Below are 9,044 nucleotides of genomic sequence, written 5' to 3' on the forward strand. Positions count from 1 at the left end.
GAGAAGAATCTGAAAGGAAGAGAAGTCCTGCATTGGTGGATCCTCATCTAGGGCTGCAAGCAGTTTGAGCCGCAGTCAGTTTCCCAGGCCTGGGGAATAGCATGGAGAAGATAGGCCCTGTTGGCTAATGGCAGAACTGCTGAGACAGATAGAAGGGCTGCAGAAGCTTGGACTCAGTACCAGGGAGTTGGACTCAGTACCAAGGAGTCTGTGTGTGCCAATCGTGGCAGAGAGAGCCTTGTACTGGCAGCTGCCACCTTGCTGCATTCCTCAATCCGAATGGGGCAAACACTCCAGTACCGCTCACTCCTCACCATAGCTTTGTATGAGACCTGGGCCAGCTGGCCCTGAGATTTGTATAGCTACACAGAGACAGGTCTGGGATGAGATCTGGTTAAGGCAGTAGTGGTCATTGTCAGCGTGTGCTTGGGCAGTGCTGCCAGAGTTTGCCACAGTGAGCCTCCCAGCCCAGTGTTCCAGCTCCACCCACTCCACACTGCAGCTGAGCATGGAGGCGGAGGCAGCCCAGACCGCTGGCAGCAGCTCAGCCACCTCAGTTCCTGTAGCTACAAAGCCCCGACTCCAGCTCTAGAATGGTGAATGCCCCAGCCACTCCATCATGTTGTACTAGCTCTGGGACTAACATGATAGGGAAGGAATGTGACCTTGGGCTGCATCCCAGTGGAGTTGCAGAGGCCTTCACAGGCAGCACGTCATTCCTCTGTGAGTGTGTGGCTTAACTTACTTTAGCAATCACTTCCTTTGGGGCAGGGCATACACTCAGGGGGAATGGAGCCTGATTGGGCCCAACCAGCCCGGCTCCTACCCCATCACCTGGGGAGCAGGCCCTGCCCCTGACGGGATGGTGACAGCCACAGAGCAGAGAGGAAATCCCACTTCATACCCAACACAGGCTTTACACCCTCCAATGCCAACCACACTCCCTATCAAGGGGAAAACAGCCAGCACACCCTGAAGGAAGATGTGGCTGGTGTCCATATTAAAACCAGCCCTTTCACCAAAGATATCACACAGAGTCTACCCAGTGATGCTCCCATATAAAAATGCCCTTTAAGACCACAAAAGCTAAGTTTCTGTGTCTCTATGAATTTAGGAGAAAGTTAAATAAAATGAAAATGCATAAACCACTCCCAATAAGAAGAGCAAGAGAAATTCCATGAAACAGAACTCACCAGTGTACCAGATCCTGATTTCAAAAAGGTAGATTCATCTGCTGCTGCTGCTAAGTCACTTCAGTCGTGTCCAACTCCTAGAGTAATGGAAATAAAAGCAAACATAGATAAATGGGACCTAATTAAACTTTAAAGCTTTTGCACATGAAAGGAAACCACTGACAAAAGAAAAAGATAACCTAGGTGAAATATTTCTAAGAAAAAATATTTGCAAGTGATATGACTGATAAAGGCTTAATAGCTGACATATATAAGAAGCTCATACAATTCAACATCAAAAACCATACAAGCCAATTAAACAATGGGTGGAAGAACTGAATAGACAACTTTCTGAAGAGGAAATGCAGAGGGCCAACAAGCACATGAAAAAATGCTCAGCATCGCTAATCATTGCTGCTGCTGCTGCTGCTAAGTCGCATCAGTTGTGTCTGACTCTGTGCAACCCTATAGACTGCAGCCCACCAAGCTCCACCATCCCTGGGATTCTCCAGGCAAGAACACTGGAGTGGGTTGCCATTTCCTTCTCCAGTGCATGAAAGTGAAAAGTGAAAGTGAAGTCACTGAGTCGTGTCCAACTCTCAGCGACCCCAGGGACTGCAGCCTCCCAGGCTCTTCCGTCCATGGGAGTTTCCAGGCAAGAGTACTGGAGTGGGGTGCCATTGCCTTCTCTGCACTAATCATTAAAGAAGTGCAAATCAAAACCACAAGAGGTATCGTCTCACACCTGTCAGAATGACTATCATCAAAAAGTCTACAAATAAGAAATGTTGTCAAGGATGTGGATGAAAGGGAATCCTTATACGCCATAGGTGGGGATGTAAATTGCTTCTGCCACTGTGGAAAATAGTAAGGAGATTTCTCAAAAAACTCAAAGAACTACCATGTGGACCCAGAGATTCCACTCCTGAGTATACATACAGAAAACTCCAAATCACTAATTCAAAAAGATACATGAACTCCAATGTTCACAGCAGCATTATTTATAGCTGCTAAGACATGGAAGCAACCTGTGTGTCCATCAACAAATGAATGGATAAAGATGGTGTGGTATATATTTATACAATAGAATACTATTCAGAATGAATATTTGCCATTTGCAGCAACGTGAATGGACTCAAAGGGCATTATCCTAAGTGAAATAAGTCAGACAAAGACAAAAGCTATATGATATAACTTATATGTGGAATATAAAAAATAAACTAGTGACTATAACGAAAAAGCATACTCACAAGTATGCTTTAGTTGTGGTTACCACAAACTAGTGGTTACCAATAGGGAGAGGATTTGGAGGGGTAATACAGAGGTGGAAGATTGGATAATACAAACTATTGGGTGTAAGAAAGGCTACAAGCATATACTGCACAGCATGGGGAGTATAGCCAATATTTTTTAATAATTAGAAATGGGGTATAACCTTTAAAAATTATATAAAAGTAAAAAAAAATTTTAAGTTACTCCTTAAATTTATATGGAATCACAAAATTTCCCAGAATTTCCCAATCCTGAGGAAAAAGAACAAAACTGTGGGTATAATCCTTTCAGACTTCACTTTCTATCTACTTCAAAGCTATAGTAACTGAAACAGTATTGGCACAAAAACAGATATAGATGGAACTGGAGAGAAAACTTGGAGAGAAATTCACACACTTACAGTCAATTAATCTATGAGAAAGGAGACAAGATTATATAATGGAGAAAACACAGTCTCTTCAATAAGTGGTGCTGGGAAAACTGGAAAGCCACACATAAAAGAATAAAATTAGAGCATTATCTAACACCACACACAGAAATAAACTCAAATGGAGTAAAGACCAAATGTAAGACCTGATACTATAAAATTACTAGAGGAAAACATAAGTAGAACACTTTTTCACATAAATGGTAGCAGTCCTTTTGGATCCATCTCACAGACTAATGGAGAAAAAAAAAAGTAAATAAATGGGACCTAATTAAACTCAAAAACTTTGGTATAGCAAAAGAAACCATAAACAAAACAAAGAGATAACCTACAGAATGGAAGAAAATATTTTCAAACTATGTGACCAACAAGGGATTCGTCTCCAAATTTTACAAACAGTTCATGTGGCTTGATATCAAAGAAACAGCCCAATCAAAAAATGAGCAAATGACCTAAATAGACATTTCTCCAAAGAAGGCATACAGATGGCCAAAAGACCCATGAATATATACTCAACATTGCCAAGTATTGGAGAAAAGCAAATTAACACTACAATGAAGTATCATCTCACTCCAGTCAGAGTGAGTGAATGAAAGTTGCTCAGTTGTGTCTGACTCTCTGAGACCCTAGGGACTGTAGCATGCCAGGCTCCTCTGTCCTTGGGGATTCTCCAGGCCAGAATACTGGAGTGGGCAGCTGTTCCCTTCTCCAGGGGATCTTCCCAACCCAGGGATCGAAGCCAGGGCTCCTGCATTGCAGGCGGATTCTTTACCTGCAGAGCCACCAGAGAAGCCTAAGAATACGGAATGGGTAGCCTGTCCCTTCTCCAGGGGATCTTCCCAACCCAGGAATCAAACCGGGGTCTCCTGCATCACAGGCGGATTCTTTACCAGCTGAGCTACCAGGGAAGCCCTGGTAAGTATTATAGAAATGCAACTTAAATCTACAATGAAGTATCATGTCACTCCAGTCAGAGTGGCCATCATCAAAAATCCTCCAAATAATAGATGCTGGAGAGGGTGTAGAGAAAAGGGAACTCAAGTACACTGCTGGGGGAAATGTAAACTGGTACAGCTGCTATAGAGAATAGTATGGAGTTTCCTTAAAAGAACTAAAAATAGAACTACCATATGATCCAACAATCCCACTCCTAGGCATATATCCAGAGAAAACCATAATTCAAAAAGATACACACACTTCAATGTTCATAGCAGCATTATTTACAATTGACAAGATATGGCAGTCACTTAAGTGTCCATCAACAGATGAATAAAGAAAGAATATGTGGCAGGTTTTCTCTCTCTCATTTGCCCCCATATATATCTATGATCTAAAGACAGAGAGGAATGAAGAAAGCAAGAGATAAAGAAGGGACTGGAGAAAGAAGAAGGGAAATAAGAGTTTCCAGATATATATCACTTAAGGTGATATGACTTCCTGCAAAATGAATGTAACTCCTCAAAGGAAAAAATATTAGATTGTATTTGAAAAACAAATAACAAAACCTCCTGCATAGCTAATGCGAGGTCAAGAAAATTTCATTAGTGAACTTTAGTAGTTTTCAGGTAGCATCTTTAGGGTTTTCTATGTCCAGTATCATATCATCTGCAACAGTGACAGTTTCAGTTCTTATTTTCCAGTTTGGATTCTTTGTATTTCGTTTTCTTCTCTGATTGCCATAGATAGGACTTCCAAAACCATGTTGAATAAAAGGGCAAGAGTGGACATCTTTGTCTTGTTCCTGATCTCAGAGAAAATGCTTCTGACTCTTCATTGTAGAGAAGATGTGGTACATATATACAGTGGAATATTAGTCCGCCATTCTAAAGAATGAAATCGCACCATTTGCAGCAACATGGAAAGACCTGGAGATTAGGACACTAAATGAAGTAAGTCAGACAAAGACAAATATCTATGATATCACTTGTATGTGGAATCTAAAAAAAAAATAAATGAACTTATTTACTAAACAGAAACAATCACAGACTTCAAAAACAAACTCATGGTTACCAAAGGGGAAATGTGTGTTGGGGGGACAAATTAAGAGTTTGGGATTAACTTAAACACACTAACCATGTGTAATATAGATAATCAGTAAAAACCTACTGTGTAGCACAGGGAACTCTATTCAGTATTCTGTAATAATCCATATGGGAAAATAATCTGAAGAAGAACGGATATATGTACATGTGTAAATGAATCCCTTTGCTGTATACCTGAAATACCACATTGTAAATCTACTATACTCCAATACAAAATAAAAATTAAATTAAAAAAAGAAAATTTCATTGGAATATGGGTCAGGAGCTCTGACTTCTTATGGCAGTAATGCTACTGATTGGTGTGAGGCGGGGCGTGCCACCCAACTCCCCTAGACCTTAGGGTCAGTTCATCAGTGGAGAAATTAGTCAGCATGGTCTCAAAGACAGTTTCTTATTCACACATTCTATGAGTTGGTTTTGCCAGTACTGCCTGCTATGTATTTGCAATTGTTTTTGATGGGAGGGAGGAAGGGAGAAAAGAAGAGTGAAAGGGGAAAAGATCAAAGTGGATGCTCTCTTGAGGGCAGGGCTTGGCTCTGGCACTGGCTTCTGTTTCTCTAGAATAGTCCCTGGTGTCCTTCTATCTCCAGATCTTTCTCAGTCTCACCTCATAGAGGTGCTAAGCCTCATAGTAGTGCTTCTGTCTGAGTCAGCTGAACACAATTTCTTGCTAGTGATTCACTGAGATCTTATAACTCCTTTCCTCTCTGTCATTTTTAGTATCAAAAGTATAAGGAAATAAAAGTAAGACACTCATGCAAGGTAAAAAGAGGGCCTCTTTAAAATTCTCAATACCTTATCCCTGGGCTTAGAGGAGATTCTTTGGGTCCCAGTTTCCTCAAGATTCAAGTTGAAACAACAGAACTTGAGCTGTTTTCTTCATAGTTATATAGAAATTTTCAGTTTGTGTATTCTTTGAGCCTTACAGCAACTGTCAGGTGGGCAGAGTGATCATGCTGCACTCACTTTAAGGAAGAGGGAACTAAGGCACAGAGAGGTTAAGTGCTTTGTCCAGTGTCACACAGGAAGTAAAAGAGCTGGAACTCACTGAGTGACAGCAAGTCTGCAGCTTCTTACCTGCAGTTCTTCCTTCTGGCACCAGGCTTTCCTCAGAGATCTGGGATATCTCCACAGTCTATCCTCCTTCTAAGCCAATCATTTTGCTTAAGGATACAGATTCAGGGAAGCAGTGCAAACAAGTTCAATGTATTTTGAAATTTGTATTTCAGGTGTTCTCTTTCACTGAAAATTAGCAAGATCTTCACCTTTCCCTTACGCATTTCATAAAGTTGTTAATAGGCAGTGGTGGAGTATAGACAAGGAAAAGGTGCCTGACAATTTTTTTTTTTAATTACTAGAAAACAACAAATCAGAAAGCCTTTACTTCTGATTTTTATAGCCAGGAATTATATTACTGTTAGTATGTGCAAAAAATGCCTTGAGATTTATATAATCTAGTTATCTCAGTTAAATAACTCAGAATTACAATTTTAGATTTTAAAAATTAGACACAAAGTTTAATAGTGGAAGAAGCCAGAAACGATGATGCCTTCTGGACTGTAAATGGCTTTTGTGGGTCAGGGATCAGATAATTATGTGAGGCCACAATTTTCCAATTTTTACATTAACATCTGGTGTTAAATGTCTGCACTGTGCTCTACTGCGTCACATTTCATTCCTTGGTGAGAAATCATAAACTTTTGCAATTCTCTAGCCTAAGCATTTTGCCGAACTGCCTGGAAGCCAGAATTAAATGACCCATGTGTTTAAAAATGCTCATTGCAAAAGATCTGGAGGGTCCGGCTGGGCTGATCTGTAGGACTGGAGCTGTGATTTAACCAAGAAAGGGGCCTATCTGTCCTCGCGTTTCAAAATTTCCTGGCAGACCCATTCCTGTAACTGGTGCACAATGCAAATCAGCTTGGAACTGCGTACATAAATGTCCAGAGTTCAAAAATAATCATGATGAGCTGGCCAGAAATCTCTGGCTATCTCAAGTTTGGTTCCCGTAAGGTTTATAAGGGCAAGTTTAAAGTTTTAATAAACTGCATCCCTGGGTTTATTAAAAAAAAATGTTACTGGATCAGGGTGCATAGTGAGATGGTGGTGAACTTACTTTGGAAGTAATGTAATGATCAATGAGAAATGTCGCTTCATCTTTGTCACAAATATTTCTATGTTCCCTGTCTTCCTGAATGAGCAGAGAGGAGCATGTTTCTCTGATGATGATTTTACTTCTGGTCCCCTCTCTGCCGCCCTCCTCAGTGTGCAGCACTGTGTAAATATGTAAGTACAAACTAATGGACAGAGATTGGATGGGAGTAACATGACTCTAACACATCCTCAGAAACTGTTTTGAATAAAATCTGTATTACTTTCTTGAGACAATGACACTTTTATTAAGTAATGATTGAAAAGGAATTAATTTGGGATCATGATTAGGTGATTGGGAAAGATACTAAAATCATTATTAATATGTTCACCAAGGACACTGACCAGTAAGACTGGACAGAATCATTAATGACTGATGCTTCCCTACTGTTAATTGTGGCTGGCATTCAGCCCTATTCTGATCACATTCTAAGTCACATATAAAAACTGTACCTATTTTTCTTTATAATGTGCCTACTTGGTCTGATCCCTGGGTTGGGACGATCCCCTGGAGAAGGGAAAGGCCACCCACTCCAGTTTTCTGGCCTGGAGAATTCCATGGATTGTATAATCCATGGGGTTGCAAAGAGTCAGACATGACTGAACGACTTTCACTTTACTTGTTCTGAACTAGATAAAAACAAAATTTCTAAGCTAAGTAATTTATAGATACTATAGGGCAGGTCAAAATATTTTCTTGGTATTGCTCTGCTATACCAGCTAATTGTTTATATTTCCTAAAGCTATGTGTTTTGAACAACAGGAATAGTTTCTAACTGTATAACATTAATGACAAACTATCCTGAGGTATTGTGAATTACTGACATTATTGATAAAATATTTTTATAAATGAAAATCTTATAAATAATTATGCAGCTCATACCAGAAAAACAGACAACCCAATCAAAAAGTGGGCAGAAGACCTAAACAGACATTTCTCCAAAGAAGACATACAGATGGCTAACAAACACATGAAAAGATGCTCAACATCACTCATTATTAGAGAAATGAAAATCAAAACTACAATGAGGTATCACCTCACAGTGATCAGAAAGGCCCATCATCAAAAAAAATCTACAAACAATAAATGCTGGAGAGGATATGGAGAAAAAAGAACCCTCTTGCACTGTTGGTGGGAATGTAAATTGATACAGACAGTATGGAAATTCCTTTAAAAACTAGGAGTAAAAGTACCATATGACTCAATAATCCCATTACTGAGCCTATACCCTGAGAAAACCATAATTGAAAAAAGACACGTGAACCCCAGTGTTCATTGCAGCACTCTTTACAATAGCCAGGACATGGAAGCAATCTAGATGTCCATTGACAGATGACATCGTGGATAAAGAAGCTGTGGTGTGTATATATATACAATGGAATATTACTCAGCCATAAAAAGGAATGTATTTGAGTCAGTTCTAATGAGGTAGATGAACCTAGGGCGTATTATACAGAGTGAAGTTAAGTCAGAGAGAGAAATACAAATATATTAATGCATATATACATGGAATCTAGAAAGCTGATACTGATGAACCTATTTGCAGGGCAGCAATGGAGATGCAGACATAGAGAAGAGACTTGTGGACATGGGTTGGGGGAAGGAGAGGGTGGTACAACTGGAGAAAGCAGCATGGAAACATATGCACTACCATATGAAAAACAGATAGTCAGTGGGAACTCGCTGTATGATGCAGGGAGCTCAACATGGGGCTTCAAAGAGGGGTCGGATAGGGAGGGAGGTGGCAGGGAGATTCAAGAGTCAGGGGACATAGGCATCAGTTCAGTTGCTCAAGTCGTGTCCGACTCTTTGCGACCCCATGAATCGCAGCACGCCAGGCTTCCCTGTCCATCACCAACCTATGGCTGATTAATGTTGATGTATGACAGAAACTAACACAATATTGCAAAGCAGTAATCCTTCAATTAAAAAATTAAATATATACATAACTGAAAAATAATGTTTTAAAAACAGTTATG

The sequence above is a fragment of the Budorcas taxicolor genome, chromosome 10, assembly GCF_023091745.1.
Source record: "Budorcas taxicolor isolate Tak-1 chromosome 10, Takin1.1, whole genome shotgun sequence".
NCBI lineage: Eukaryota > Metazoa > Chordata > Mammalia > Artiodactyla > Bovidae > Budorcas > Budorcas taxicolor.